General features: G+C 36.6%; 1 protein-coding gene across 11 annotated transcripts in view; it reads right to left on the bottom strand.

Annotated features, from left to right (window-relative positions):
- PPHLN1 (periphilin 1) overlaps positions 1-16,027 on the bottom strand; it is a 73,045-nt gene that overhangs the window by 45,807 nt on the left and 11,211 nt on the right. The window lies entirely within an intron of this gene.

Below are 16,027 nucleotides of genomic sequence, written 5' to 3'. Positions count from 1 at the left end.
ACAGGCCCACATTTGTGGCGGGTAACAAAGGACTTCAGTGTGCAAAAGGTGTTTTGGACTACTGTAACGACACAGGTAGCACCACAGTAATACAAACCCTATTACACCGATGTGTTTTATGCAGTGCTGAGTTATTTTTTGCACAGAAAGCATATCTGCACAACTGGCTCTGCTTCGGAGCGTGAACATCCCACAAGCAACACTGAGGTTATCCTGCGACAGAAAAGTCATGGGGGCAGGGGCATAGCCAGTAGAAATACAGACAATCCTTCAGCTTATTTCTCCGGTTCTAGATGGGATAAAGTATCAGGACAAAACAAATCTTTATTTTGAAAATTTTCATATGAAACTAAAGTATGAATCAATAGCTCTCAGCCACCCTGTTTTTTCAGTAAAACGTCAGCAAAGCAAAGACAGGTTTTACAGTTAAATAATTATTTCACTGCTAACAGACCACAGGCCTTTTATAGGTATCTTATCTTACAGAAAAGCATATTTTGCATATCTGCATACCAAAACTGATACAAGACAACATTACACGGATTTATATCTAACAGGTGTGCTAAAAATCAATATTTATTTCCTTCCTAAACACCTTTTCTTCTTCTTCTGTTTACTGCGACACTTTCTTCTCCCCAAGCGAGCCAGCAAAAGAAACAATTAAGGAATTGTTAAATAGTACTCTATTTAATAGCCTCTATAGAGTAGCCATTGTATAGATACTTACATCAAAGAATGAATCAGCCCAGAATACACAGAAGGATAATCCTCCTGCTTTCTTCAAAGGCCTAAGAGCAATATGCCCACACTACTCTTTAGGAAACGTGTAGATGAACAGGAGACTTTCCAGTAGGAGATAACGGAAATTACCGGACACTGAGAAAACCCGTTTAACGAAGAAACGCTCAAACCTCTTTATCCACTTCAGTTCAGGAAAATAAAATCTCAAGAAGCCAGCTGAGTTCTCAAACCTATGAGATATAGCTGAAAATAGGGAACTAACGCTTTATCTACATTACATGTAGACTTAAAGTGAAAATTCAGACTTTAAGAATAATAGAAAGATTAGCTCAACACTAAACTAGTTTGCCTAGTTCAGTGGGGGTTTTAAAATTTATTAAAGAACATATTGATCAAATATTTATCAGGAATGAGTTAGGTACAGTATGCTTTTTCTTCAGTTTCCTTCTAATCTCTCTCTTTAAATAATCTTATTTATCTTTAAAGCATAAGCTTTCTGGCAGAGCAGTACACCACTTGTATGCCCAAAGCACGTTTTTATTAGCAAGTTATTAAACCCTAGTATACAGAGGAGTTTATTATGGAAATGTTTACAGAGCCCCAGCTACTGCACACATATAATAAATGCTCTAGTACGCAGCAAAGCCTTTAGAAAATATCATTGAAACACGCTTTTAAACAGGAAAACATTTAAAAGCCTCATTCTACAATAAGATTACACACAAAAAAGTAGAATCTCACTTTCATTTTTTAAATTTTCGTTTTATCACTCCATGTTAATTCTTAACTGGACCCTATCTCATACTGAACACCCAAGCCATTAATTATATTAAATCTGTTTTGGAGAGCATAGCAACAGCACAGCATTTCTGACGTTTTCCATCAGTGTAACAAACTACACTGAACAGAACAAAATAAGCATTGTTTTACCTTTTTTTCCCCCCCCTTAAATACTTAAGCTAACATACACCTGCAATTTGGTAATGAAGGCCCCAATTCAGCAACGCAGTTAAGCACATGCTTCAGATTCCAACACATATTCAAAAGGTTTATTGAGCAGGGACAATATTTAATAGAGATGCAAAATGTTGTGCTCAGCTGTAACTTTAAAATAGAACTAATGCCCTTAATAACAAATACAGGATAAATCCCTTTTATATAGAATCCCTCTTATCTTTATACTTCGTAGTCACATCTCACTTAGTCCTGAAAGCAGACGCTAGTTCTCTCAGCAGCACTGAGCAAATACAGGAAGTATTTGCCTCTTTAACCTCCACGAAACTTAACCATTAAGTTCTCACTAAAGCTGATAATCTTGGATGAGCTCATGACGTTTTATAAGTAAACAGCCATACCCTGATATACCATCCGCCAAGGGCAGCTGAGAGAAGAGCACAAGCCTGAGAGCTATTTCAGTTATTTCAGTAAACCATCAGTTCCAGTTTCTTGGAGGATAAACCACAAATACTGAATAGGTACGGCTTTCTGCATAGCAGGAGACCAAGGGAATACAACACAAGGGAGATTTTCTGTTGCCAAAGGATCAGAGACACCACCTTTCCTAAGCTACCACAACCACACCAAGTACTCCTGGTCTCATCCCTCCCTGCCATTTGAAGCCCAGCAAACCATTCAGCAGCAATGTTCTGGGAAACTGAGGGCTCCAGGAAGCCTTCTCGTTTACAAAAGGGAGTGGTAGAGCTTAAGCTATGCAAAACAAAGACTAACATAAACTGCAGTGTCAGTTTTATCATTTAAGAGTACATAAAGGCAAACTTCAATCACTAGCTAGCTGTGAAATGCCTGGAATGGAGGTGTACTTGGGTACATGAAAGCACATCACATGCAACACAGGGAAAAGTTTTGTTTGTAAGAGGAATCTCAGTTCGCTACTGGGCAACTGTGCACAATACCTCATGCTCACTATTCTCTTGGACTTCTACATCCCAATACAGACATCCATCTTTTTCAATTAAAACATTCATCTAGGATGCGGTCCAGCCATAGAGGACACATCTCACACTTCTGACGCTGCACTGAAGAGACTGGCAACTCCACAGTGTATCACTATGCAGCAGAAACTGTAGGTTTTTATCAGTAACTCACAGGTGAATGCAATCTATTGACTAGATAAAAAGTCAGAGAAGTTTATGTGACCCTTATTGTTATTGTCAAAGGGGTCAGATATACCGTTTATAGGCTCGGGCTTGATTACTACCCTTGCCTAAAAGTAGCTCACACAATTTTAAGAATAAATTGAGGAAATTAGACAGCAGGCTTCAGTATAAAAAGACAAAACAGACAAGATTTGAACCATGCCTTTTAACTCAATACACTTGGTATGTCTCATAACACATAGGCAAGCGGAAGGGGGAGGAAGAGTGAAACAAAAAAACCCTCTTGCCTTCTTTGTCATGATGCTGCAGAGGCTAATAGAGCTACCAACGTGATTCAGATGATGTGGAAACGTTTAATAAAATACACTACACCCCTGACCTCTAAGTTTCTCAGAAGATTTGCTGTGTTAAACATCCAAAAAGCAAACACGAAGAGTCAAAACCACCTCTACTTTTAACATCTTCACAGTAAATGTAGGTGGTGGAAGATTCCAGCCACCATCCTCTCTCCCAGAACTCCTTCCCTTTCTTTCCAAAGCACGCAGTACATGTTTGTGCAACAAACCAACAACCTACTTCAGTTCTGCTTTAGAGACTTACTATTATTTCTTCTAATTGTCCAAAGATCTTTATGATGATTTATCACAAGCTAAAACAATACAGTGAATTGCACCATTGTAGATACAAGCAATTGCATCTGGTTCCGTCAGCTTTCATTTGAACATTTGAAATTATGACAGATTTCTTATGACAACTGGTTTTCAACATTTTATGACTAAGCAAGAAACTGCAGTACTTGTAAGTGATACTTGCATTTGCTTTAAATGAAACTAACATAATTAGGTCTAGTCAATGTAATCTTATTAACAGCTTTTTGCATGAAGGCAAAAGGAAATAGGCATTGCAAAACTGGCAAATTTCATGTAGAGAAGGATAACTAGACTTACCAAATCTACAACAAAAAAATTAAAAATATATAAATGCTTCACAATTCTTATGTTGCATGTGGTGCTACTGAAGTAATCCTATGCAAACACCAAAAGTCCACACTGACGTCACCTGCCTACCCCATGAAAAGCTACTAAACACATCTCCCACCAAGCTCGGACATCATGACAGATCAGGGACAAGACAGCTTGAATATTATAGCAACATTAGAGACAAATGCCCCTATGTTCTTTTAACTGAATAGTGAAGCTATGCACTTCAACTGAAACTGGCAATGAGATTACACTCCTCTTTACCCTTAGTACGGAGTACCCTCTTTTCTACTGTCATCAACAATGTATTTATTAAGCTTGCTGGAAGATAAGGCCACACAATAAAAGTATATTTAAACTCAAACTCTTTTTCTATTATCTGCCAGACAGAAACTATGGTCAAGCATACAGATAAGGACAGAGGAACAAGAAATAAATAAAGAGCTGGAGTCCACAAAACCAGATTTAAGTTCCAAAGAGTTAAGACCAAACAGCTTTATAAAACTGTATGCAGAATAAAGACAAAATATGTTAGTTAGACCAATCAAGAGCAAATTAGACAAAATAATTGCATTCAAATGCATGTGATCTTGGCTTCTCTTTTTTTTTTTTCTTTGAAAATGAGGGCTTTGTAAGGCCCTGCAATTTCTCTACAACAGAAAATAAATCATAGGTCTAAAGTTCCAGAGTTTGCTTAAAGTGATGGAGCAAGTTACAATTTCTATTAACAGCTACAACAATTACTTCAGCACAGAATTTCACTGATAAAAATATTTACTGATAGACACTACTGTTGGGCCAGATTTCATATTCTCGACTTTCTGAGCAGCATACTGTCCCAGAACAGTCAAGCAGCTCAGATGAAGTAGCTCAAGCAATAAACTTCTCAATATAGTAGCAACTGAATCAATTCCTAGGCAGATTTAATTCAAAATGGAAACCATTCAAATCTTATATCTCAATATACAAGCTTAAAATTGGAAGGAAGACAGGAAACAAAGTACAGTATCTTCACATACTCTTATTTTTTTCCTGATACCGTAACAGACCAGAGGAACTGGGTATCATTATTGCTTCTAGAGCAAGTTCTAGTGGGACAAACCTTCCTATGTAGGCATTTGCACATTTACTGCCTTCCTGCCGCGGGCACAGAGGGCAGCAGATGGGAAAGAACCTTAAAAAGTTTCCCTGTGGTACCAAAGAGCATGGGGTTGATGGGATGGGAGATGGAAAAAATGCCCAAGTACTACCCAAAGCAAGCACAATGGTATTGAGAACAAGCATTTGTGGACAGCAATGTACTATGAAACACAAGTGAGCAGTTCTAAGAAAATTTTTAAATAATTTTATTTTTTTAAAGATCTTCTAAAACAGTGTGGAAAATGACGTATGATCATACGTCAGATAAATATATGTGCTGTTTAGAGACACACAACTTTATATTGCCAAATTTCGAGACAAAAGAAAGTTTTGGGAGAGTTTGGGTTCAGGTTGGCTTTTTTGTGGGTTTGGTAGGGTTCTTTATTTATTGTGTTTGCTGTTGTTTTGGGTTTTTTTTGTTTGTTTGGGGGGTTATTTCGGGGGGGGGGGTGGTGTTTGTTTTGTTTTTTTACTTCACAGTCCATGCTTGCCAAGCAATTCAACCTAGGCACACATTTGTCTAATACACACACCAAGTACCTGAAAGAAAGAAGGAAATATTTTTGCACTATATTTTTAGGGGCATAAGTGAATTTTATGTTCAGCAAGCTATTAATCTTTTTCCCAAAGGCTATCTTTAAAATTCTGAAATAGAAGAACCCAGAAATCATGAAATACCTGCTAACGGAGCTCTTAAGGCTTCTTACCGGTATTTTGCAGAATGCCATTCGTTCATTGATACTTAACAGAAAGCAACAAGTAGTGTACTGTAGTAGCATTTACTGATTTGATCAACTCTTGTGCTTAACTTTCTAACACTATCAATAAAAAGCTGCAAAAGGAAAGAGCGAGTTGTGGAACAGGTTTGTAAGCAGTAATACCTTATGTCAGTAATACTGACACACAATACCCTTATTATATTTAGTTTTCTTCTCCTTCCAAATCCCTTAATGAGATCTATAAATCAGAAAAACACTCCATTTTTCTCCCTATCAGAAAAACGCTCCAGAAATTGCTATGTTTTTATTCTTAAATTAAAGTGAAATTTGAAGCAATTATGTCAAGTAGGTTTCATTTGCTTATGCCTCAGTTTTGTAACAGTGGTATGGACGTCTGCATAGCAAATGTAAATAAAAGTTCGCAAACTACCTCTGCTTTTGGATTTCTCAAGATAAAAGAAATTATACGAAGAAAAAAACCTATTGTACTTAATGGGCTTTTTCTTTATTTGATCTCATTCCTTCCTGTCAAGTATGTAGTTTGTTCAAAATCAGAAAGCCCCGAGTTAAGACAGACATTTCTGCTTATAAATTATTCTGCCACGTAGCTTCATCTTTTCTTTTTTCCAGTTTGCTTTTTCCTTTCACTTTGATTACAGTTTACAATGACTATAATACACATTACCATCTCTTGCCTCTTGTCCCTCCGCCCCCCTTTTTTTAGGCCATTTCCTATATATTACAACTAGCACTTACTAGAACATATTTAATAAAGCAACAAGCCATGCTATTTGGGTAAATTCCTTATTAAAAATCCTTTTGGAACCAGTGCACGCCTTCAGTTATCTCAGTGATTTAGTAGCAGTTAACTTCAGAGCGTAGTTCCACAACAAGTCATATCGATTTAAACCGGTGCTGCTACAGTTCCAATCTTCTCAACCTTACTTGACTCTGTATTCCCACTCCATGCCTAACCTGGCATTGGTGTTTTCTCTCAGGCAACTGGTAGATAATTATTTAATTGATTGTGGTGGGTTACAAACACCTGAAGCAGTACCAGGGAGAGGTAAGGACTGGAATGGCACCAGCTTAGATGGTTTAAACTGCTGTAGAAAGATCAGTCTCCTTATTGCATTCATGACTTTTATTTATTTATATATAAATAAAATAGGACCCCTGGCCTGGTCATTGCAGGGGGGTTGGACTAGATGACCTTTAAAGGTCCCTTCCAACGCAAACCATTCTACAATTCTATAAATCGGCACACTAAAGAACCTCTTCCATTCTACTTCCAAATTGCATAAACAAGCTCTCAAACATAATTTCCAAAAATAATTAGGCATACTAGACTAGGTAAGGTACGACTTCATTTAACATAACGCAACTGTTAAAAGTTAGGTTTCAGAATAGAAAGACATTTAAGACCTTAAGACAGTTGGCTGTCACAACACTGTTGCATGTCATGGTGTCAATATTCAGTTCCACTTACTCACAACTCCACAACTCACAAACTAATACTACAAAGCTTCATATACAAGGGAAAGAACCTTGTATGGTTATGCAAATATATATCATAAATAAATATCAAGACTAACATCAAGAATAATTTGTTAGCATGCAAAAATAGCATCCCCTTTTAAAAATAATACTAATGGCATGAGATCATGGAATTGGTTTACTGATGAACTTTTCCTCAAATGTAGATCATAACACACTCAAATGCAGCAGCAGGTGGAAACGGCTTATCAAAAAAAATCTTCTCTTTGCAGCAAAATGCTTAAAAAAAGGATGCCTATACCGTCAATAGCACCAAACTTTTTCCTTTCCTCTACCAAAATCTAGAGCACATCTCATTTTGTCAATTACGGGGGGTGGGGTGGGGGGAAGCAACTTGCATTCGCGTAAAGAAACAACAAATAAGCGCAGCTGATCCTAGTATTCCCACCATCTCTCAATGGGAATTAAATTCCCTGAAATGTTTAGTATATTCAAAACATAACAAACAAGTCCTTGGAACTGAACGGATGAAGCGTTTATCTTCCTAAGGGAAATTATGTACAAGTCCTGTGCGACAATACTCCCCATCCTGAGAAAGCCATGACTACATTCATTAAGCAAACTCATCGGCTGGTCGTGGAGATGATTTAGTGAGATGCCATCTTAACAGTAGCTGTCTGGACTCGAAGGGAGACTCCCTTCTCTTTCCCTCCCCACTGTCTCTCAGTACCTAGCTGTTTTTCAACATATTTGTTAGGAAACCTTTCCAGAATAATCAAGCGTTATCCATGGGAGTTTGCCTCATCATTTCCCAATACAGCATTAACTTGCTAGTTTGATACCATCTACCACCTGATTATAACACTAGCTATACAACTGGACTAGACGAGCTTGCTTTCTGAAGTCTTCTTTAAAGTGAGGTGTTAGCCAAGATCTTCCAGCGTACAGGTATATAATCTTATCTTAGCATCTTGCCCTATCACACATTGTAAACAGAGGATGGCCTTACAGTTTATTAGCATTATGTAAACATCATTGATAAGAAGAAAATAATAATTTTCCCAAAATGTTACTTAGTTTTATGCAACAAATCAATGTTATTACAAAATTTAACCGAGTTTGCACACACTACTGAGTTTTTCCTTACACGTATATCATAACATACTAATAGCTCTAGTAAACAGTTCTCATACCCCCTCTTAACCACTTTAATTTCATATCACAATTTACAGCCTTACAAACACCACAGGTGGGGAAAACAGTCGTACACACAAAAAGCCATAGATCCTTAAAACATAACATAGCCTTGGATCAAAAGAAGGTGAATGAACACAATGGCAGTCGAGAACCGCCATGAGGAGAATTAGGCTTTTTGCTACCAAATTTGGTGTGTTTACTGTAATTGTCAAATAAATACTTAAAAGGCTATTACTACCTAACTGTTCTTCATTCAACAATAATTCAGGCTGGGTTTTTAAGAGTATCAAAACATTCTTAGAGAAGGTTATAACAACCTGCCTTTAGTCCAAAGAATACTTTGTCAATCCTTTAGAGCCACAACACAGAGACTATATTTAAATATAACTAAAATATTTCAGAAGGTCAAAGTAGAAAAAATACCACACACGGAGCATCTGACTGACATCACCTATTTGTAATTACGTGTTTCGAAAACAATCTTACCCAGTTTTCTCTAATGGCTCTTCACTGGAGTTAAAACCAAGATTTAGAACCCTTCTAAGTTTTATAGAAAAAGTAAGCTCTACTGCATGACACTGTATATTTACAAGCTCAGCAGGAAAAAAAAAATTAAAAAAAATTCAGGTAGTGGGAAGTTCTGCTAATTTGACAATTCCCACATAGGAGAAACTTTGAAATGTTTTGATTAGAAAAACAAAGCTTTCATGACATCATTCTGAAAGGAAATAGAACAGCCAGACTCCTCTGTCACCAACAGTCAAAGGAGTCTCCCATCAACAAGGGGAAAAAAAAAAAATAAAAATCACAGCTCAGACTCCCGTGGGAGGTTCCAGGGTCCTGGCTGAATGGTAGGAATAATGCAACTGACCTCAGAAGCTCATGAGGAGAAAAGATTAAGAGAAAAAGAAATTAAATGATCAATACAGCATATATTATGACTTTAAACTCCCTCCTGTCAACATCAGATGGAAATCGCATAAGCAATTAAATCAGTTCTGCAATATCCCCTAAAAGGAATAAAATTTTCAGTAAGCAACTTTTGAAAGCAAACATGTTTTTTAGAATTGGAATGATAAATTCTGCAAAGAAATAAAAGAAAACAGATCTTCAATAAAGATCATGGTCAATAGTTATGCAAATAAAAATATTTAAAAACTAAAAGCAATCACTCAACAACTACAACTCACTGCTGTGAAAGCAACGTTCACCTTACAGAATAACCTCCCCATTAGCTGAAACATGCAAAAAAAATCCAGTTGAATATAAAAGGAATGTTTACCTCCTCCCCATATTTTTACATTGTAAGGTGGAGACAAAAAAATTCTACAATTGAAACCCTGTCTGCCAGTCTCTCCTTTTCTCCCCATTCTTGCAAGTGACAAACATTTCAGAATTTGAGTGACAGCAGTCTTGCTTACAAAGCAGGTCCCACCGACGAAAGCAACAGCAGAAACTTCAGTTTGCATTAGTATTTTCAGTAAGAAAACAGCCAGTGTTCACATACATAATTTTAAGTCTCTGGGTTCTAAGTTAAATGGAGGAAAGAGGTTCATCACAGCAACAAACCCAAGCTTGTCTGAACTAAAACTTTTTTGCTTTCAATTGCATTGACTTGCAATAGTGAACAGTTCGGAATGGTTCTTAATTACACATAGCCTTCAGTACAGGGCTGTTTTAAAACGCAAAGTGATACCTGCATGAGAAGATTCCAGTTCCTAAAATTCATTCCAAACAAAAACCCGTGGACCAAAGGAACCCAAAGCACTAGTAATACAATTAGACATATAAAATTTTGACCAAGTAAGAAAAATCAAAAAATCATAAATCTCAGTTTGCAAACAAATTGGTTGTTCCAAGCACAAAAGAGCCAAAGAGGCAGTAGAGCAGAAAACAGCCCTCAAAGAAAATGCAGCAGCTACTGAATCAATAAGACTGCTGCATAAGGTACAAAGTGTAATATGAAGTCATTAAATATTTAGTGTAAACCAAAATCTACTTTTAAGTTATCTATTACCTATTATCTTGTTCCAAGAAGTTTGAACTCCCCCCCCCCCCCCCCAAATATCTTAAGCCAAGGTAAACTAATTTAGCTAGCAGCCTAATACAATGGGTCTTCTGAACTAAAGATTTCAACAGACAAGTCCTTGCCTGGAGTTGTAGACAGGTATAACGAATCTACCACAATGACCTATTATAAGGAAACTGTAATTTCGTTTATGAATAAACAAGTTACTCTAGTAGTTCGTGTGAATACCTGAGAGATTCAATGTTCTGGCAGAGCTTTTATTTATTTATTTATTAAAAGAAAAAGGCATGTGCTAATGAATATGATTAGAACTCTGCTTATCAATTTCTGTCAAAAGCAAGACCATTTTCTTTGGGTGACTGCCATATTTATTTCCCTCCACACATGTTTTTTAATAAAGAATGAGGTTCTTGTATAGTGTCCCTTAAGACCTGTCAAATATTGCAACAGAACAGCAGACTTATGTACATTTTTAGCACCATCTCATAAATCACTTTGGCTAAGTTTCTCTCCTATAAGCAAGACAAAGATCAGTTTACATTACAAGAAAACTTAAATCCAAAGCCTAAAGACCTCCCACAATACACCATTTTAAACGAGTATAAAATATTTAACCAGGTTCACTGTTTCATTCACTAAAGAATACATCAGGGAGGGGAAAACCAAGAAACAAGCTACCCCCAGTAATTCAAAGGTGATTGCACAGTGCTAATGTAAAGATAACTGCCTTGGCCTATGACACATCTGAACCCTCAATATTAAATCCTGCTTTGTTGAGAGAAGAGTCAGTGACCCTTAACTTCTATCTGGAGACTCTCTCATTAATGGTTTTGGGTTAAAATAACCATTCTTGCCAAAGAACAATTTTCTTCTTAACGCGCAATCTTCAGACCACTCCTCTAGAGTATCCTGTCATCACATACTGCTCTGCAAGGGGTGAATCAAAAAATGGAAGGTACTTCAAGCAGAGCTCAGAAAGCCACGATTGCTGAGCTTCTATCCCCTACTTTGCTACCAATTTTGTCCATAGCCTTCAGTAAACACAATCCCACTGTGAAGGTTTATGAATCTACAAAAATTGAGGTATATTATGCTTTACTGCCCTAAAGAGGTAACTGTAAGTTTAATGTTCAGAAAGCCACGTAAAATTTTCAGAGGAAAGGCAATGTGCCATCGATTTAGAAGTTTTCCAAAACAAAACATAGAACTGAATGATGAATCTTAATTGTTCATACACCACTGACCGTTTAAAATTAACTTTCAGCATTTTGCCAGATAATTTTCCTTCATTTCTAGCATCAAATTTACTTTATTATTTCTATTTATTACAAAATATTTCCTGTGCACTCCACAGATAAACAGATCTGTTTTATATACACAAATGCATTAGCATTAAAGACTGGACTAAGAGTACTTCCTAATTTCACACAGGACATGGAAAAAACCCCACAACAACCATTAAACAAAAGAATACACGTAGTAGCAGCAAGTTTCCTTCATTAACAAAGGAAAACATATTAATGTCAACAACTTGAGAAGAGATATTACAAGTGTCCTATGTGAGCCACTTCTCAGGAGTCTCTATTATGTGAACAAACATTACTACTGATGCAGAGTACTTTGTCTACAAATATGGCAATTCTAATTTTACAAAAATCTGGGCCTCGGATAATTTTAAGGATCAAATTTAATGCATGTATAGCTGGGATTTACAAGTGCGTCATTTTGTAATTTCTCTTTGAAGATGAGCCTTACCCATCTTAAGTTGCCAAGTTTCGCATATTTCACATCTTATGAACTCAGTTTGGCTGAAAAAAAAAAGAATGAAGTAATGCTCCGTGCACTCAAAAGGATTAAAATTTGGCATGACTAAAGTGAACAGCAGCTAACAATCTTCTAAAGTATTTCACACTGAAAAGCTCATCTGACTTCATAAAAAAGAACTTGTATGCAAAATCCATTGCTATGAGGCGCATACAGAAGTACTGCAAAACTGGAGTTCTTCAACATACAGCAATAGTTCCCTGCAACTTTTCAAAAAATCTGACGTGAATAATATAATTCAAGTGCTTTGAATAAATGAGTTTGATATATCACTAAAGACAAGTAATAACACAGCCCCAGAAGCAATCAACATCAGTAAAAGATAAATGTACAAAGAAGTCATGTGTTATTTGATCTCTACTCCTCTCATAATTTCTAACTTTCACAATTCTCATAGCATCAGCAACCAAGACATTAAAACTGTCATCACGTGTGCAGAAAATTCTCTGCTCTCCAAACTAAGAGATTCTGCTTTGATGCACAATTCTTTTCATATGCCAACGAGGCTTGAACCAAGAGGCACTTCAAACCAAGCTATGATTGTAGGGTTACACAATTCACATAAGTTCCTGGAGTTCAGAAATTCAGCAAGAATCCCTTAGGTCAGAATAAGAGAAAAAGGGCTGGGAACTAATTTTGAAGTCTATGCACATCCTCTGAATTACTTCATTTTTTACATATAAAAAAATGATACTGCAATAACGAAGTCATGGTCAGAATGACAGCTGTTCACTCAGCATAGTATAAAACAGGGCTAACAACTCTCAATTCTTGAGTGGTCCAGGAAAGAGCAGAAAGATCAGTAATGCTCCGCTTAATTGTAGACTACTGGCAAATGACAGCTGCTTGGAAATTGGAGCATAAGTCCATAAGAAGAAAGAAGGCAAGAAAAAAAGACAGCTAAGCAAAGTGCTAGAACCTCAACAATCCTCCTGTCATGCATGGAGAATTGCTGCTGGTCAGTGGACGCATCACAGCTCAAGCCACAGCTATGCGACCGCTAAGTAAGCAAGCACTTCCTATTTTTAAGGAAAAGGCAAGAAGCTTAAAAAAAAAAATCCACAAAAGAAATAACAACAGCAAAAAAACCCAAACAACACTCAAAAAACCCCTAACAGATGGCTTCTTCAACATGGGAAACTTTTACCCCCCAAAATTCTGCATCATTTAAGGATTTTTGATATTCCAGGTAAGCAGCTACTTTTACTTTGGGAGAATCTCAAGTAATGTTTTTCAGCACTCCAAAAAAAGATAGGGGGAAGAAAAATGGAAAGGAGAGAGCAGAAACTACTTTTTGACAGCTAAGTTGCCAAAAATCAAAGCAGGAAAATGTGAATGATTAAAGCTTAAAAGGAAATGCTAAACATAATATTGACAATGACTTCTTACAGCACATTTTTAGCTGCTGAGTTATTTTTAAAAATACTCAAGAATACGGATTATTTATGTCAATAAAAGAGCTGTTCTTTTTAGAATTTATAGTCACTGTACTGACTACAAAAACCCATTAGCTTTACCAGTCTCCCGAGTGTCTTTAGCTTCACAAATCTAACTTTGTACTATGTTTTAGCCATGTTCCATGCAGTTTTTTTAAGAAGTACTTCTGGTTAAAGTAATCTTAAATCTCCCTCTATTACCTCAAAGAAAAAAAAAATAATTTATATGTACTCCAGAACAACTTACCCAAAATAACTTCCACCACACCAAAGAGAAAGAATTTTGCATATAATCATTTTTTAATCTCATGGGTTTTAGTGCAAATGTGTTTGAAATGGTAAGTAATTAGCATTTTCACCACAGGAGACAACATATACTAAGTACTGTACTTTGATTTCCTCTGTTGAGATCCACTACATAGCTCAATAGTGAGCAATATGCAAAAAACAGTTAAGTTTATTACCAAGCATGAAATGCTACAAGTGTTTAGCAGTCTGATCACAGGAATTTATATCCCAGGTTATTTACTATTCCTGTGCTCTTTTTGTACAATCAGACTTCTGACATGCTAATACATATTTGTATAATAAATCAGGAGGGCTTCATTCAATCACAAATACATTCCCATACCCTCAACTGAACCAAATATCTTTATGAATTTCTTCCGTAGTGTTATTGTAGTTGTGTAACAGTTACATACTCTGAAATACATAATAAAGACTCCGATGGGACTATCACCTACCACGCAAAGCATTTTTAAAGCCTTCAACAAAACAAGTTGACATTTTATCCTCACAGTTTAAATGGAAGAAATCAGGATGCATTTAGGACAACATTTTTGACCACTGGGTGCCACTCTTGTTCTGTGTAAAATACACTGCCTGGCACTAACTCATTCTTCTCAGTCTTTTTTTGGTTTTTACAGCTTTAATCAACTCTGATTCCTCTAAACCGGAAGGAAAAGATGCAAGAATCTTTACACAAGTTTCTATAGAACACTTACTACTTTTCAAAACCTTTACTATTGTTTTTAGTCCCAATAATGCAGTTTTGAGAGAAGTCTAGTGCACATAGACCATTATGGTATATGAAGGATTTTTTTTATGGTGAAGTTACATAGTAATCTAGTTATGCTATGTCTAAACCATCACATTCAAAGCCATGGATATCTACTGCAACTGCGTAGCCCTGTAGCACTGTATTGCCATTGCTACTATCAGCTTCATATTGAGTTTGCAAGGCCTTAAGACAGAGGCTTTTGCACAAGCTTGTCAGGCTTGCTCTGAGCTTTTCTTGACCCGCCTGAAGTTTCTTTTTTTAACTTGGTGCAGTTTTAACAGCAATTTTTCTAACTGACCAGGTTTCTGTAGCTAACGTGGTTTACTTTTGTTGATCTTTGTATGGTACAACCACAGTTTTATATAGACAGCAGTGACAAGGAGTTATTCTATGTAGAATGAGATATTTATGACTAACATCATAATGCAGTATATAGAAACACTGGCCTGGTATAAAAGCAGACACCTTGAGAAATGGAAACACAGAATGCGGCATATAAAAGTACAGCCATGAGATTACATTCTTAGATTAGACTGTTTATATTTCAGTTATACTAACAATTAATTCTTGTCTGAATATTTACTGTGAGTTTCATCCTTGTCCAAAAACTTTGAGTGTAACACTATCCTGTGCACTTTATTTATCATATCGAATAATCCCATATCAAACATCATTGCAGGCATATGTACATTACTGCCCTACTGCTTAATACTATTCCTTACATCTCACAGATGGGAACTTGAGGTACAGACTAAGAAGTGCTTGCAGAAATGAATATAATGTATGATGGAAATACCAATTCATCAGTCCAGCTGAGAAAACAGGGAGGTCAGAACAAGGCTACGCTAAACTTCACAATCCCATTATCCACCCCAGCAGCCTTTAAAATGGCACAGGTATCCTTCCACTGTATTGCGGCCCTAAGGTATTTGCTTCTGTGACTGCAGTATTAGACCAAAGAATTCTCTGAAGTCATGTAAAAAGTATGACTGATCAAGGAAATGCACTAAATTACTTACAGTCCCAGGCCAACATCCCAAAGACGCTATCATTATGCCTCCTATCCTTACTAAACAGATGCTAAAATAGAGACTTTCATGTCATACCATTTATTTAATTTGTACTTCAAACAATACAACCAGAAACCACTTTTGCACTGTCGTCTTTTACTTCAACAGATGTCCTTTCCCACATCCCTGTCATTTCATTGCTCTGCTCTACAGACTGTTTTGATAAGAAAGAAAAATGCTCTAAAGAGTTCCAGCCGATGCCTGGCACTACTGTAAG

Source organism: Larus michahellis, chromosome 1 (assembly GCF_964199755.1).
Source record: "Larus michahellis chromosome 1, bLarMic1.1, whole genome shotgun sequence".
Taxonomy (NCBI): domain Eukaryota; kingdom Metazoa; phylum Chordata; class Aves; order Charadriiformes; family Laridae; genus Larus; species Larus michahellis.
This window is presented reverse-complemented; position numbering and strand designations above follow the sequence as displayed.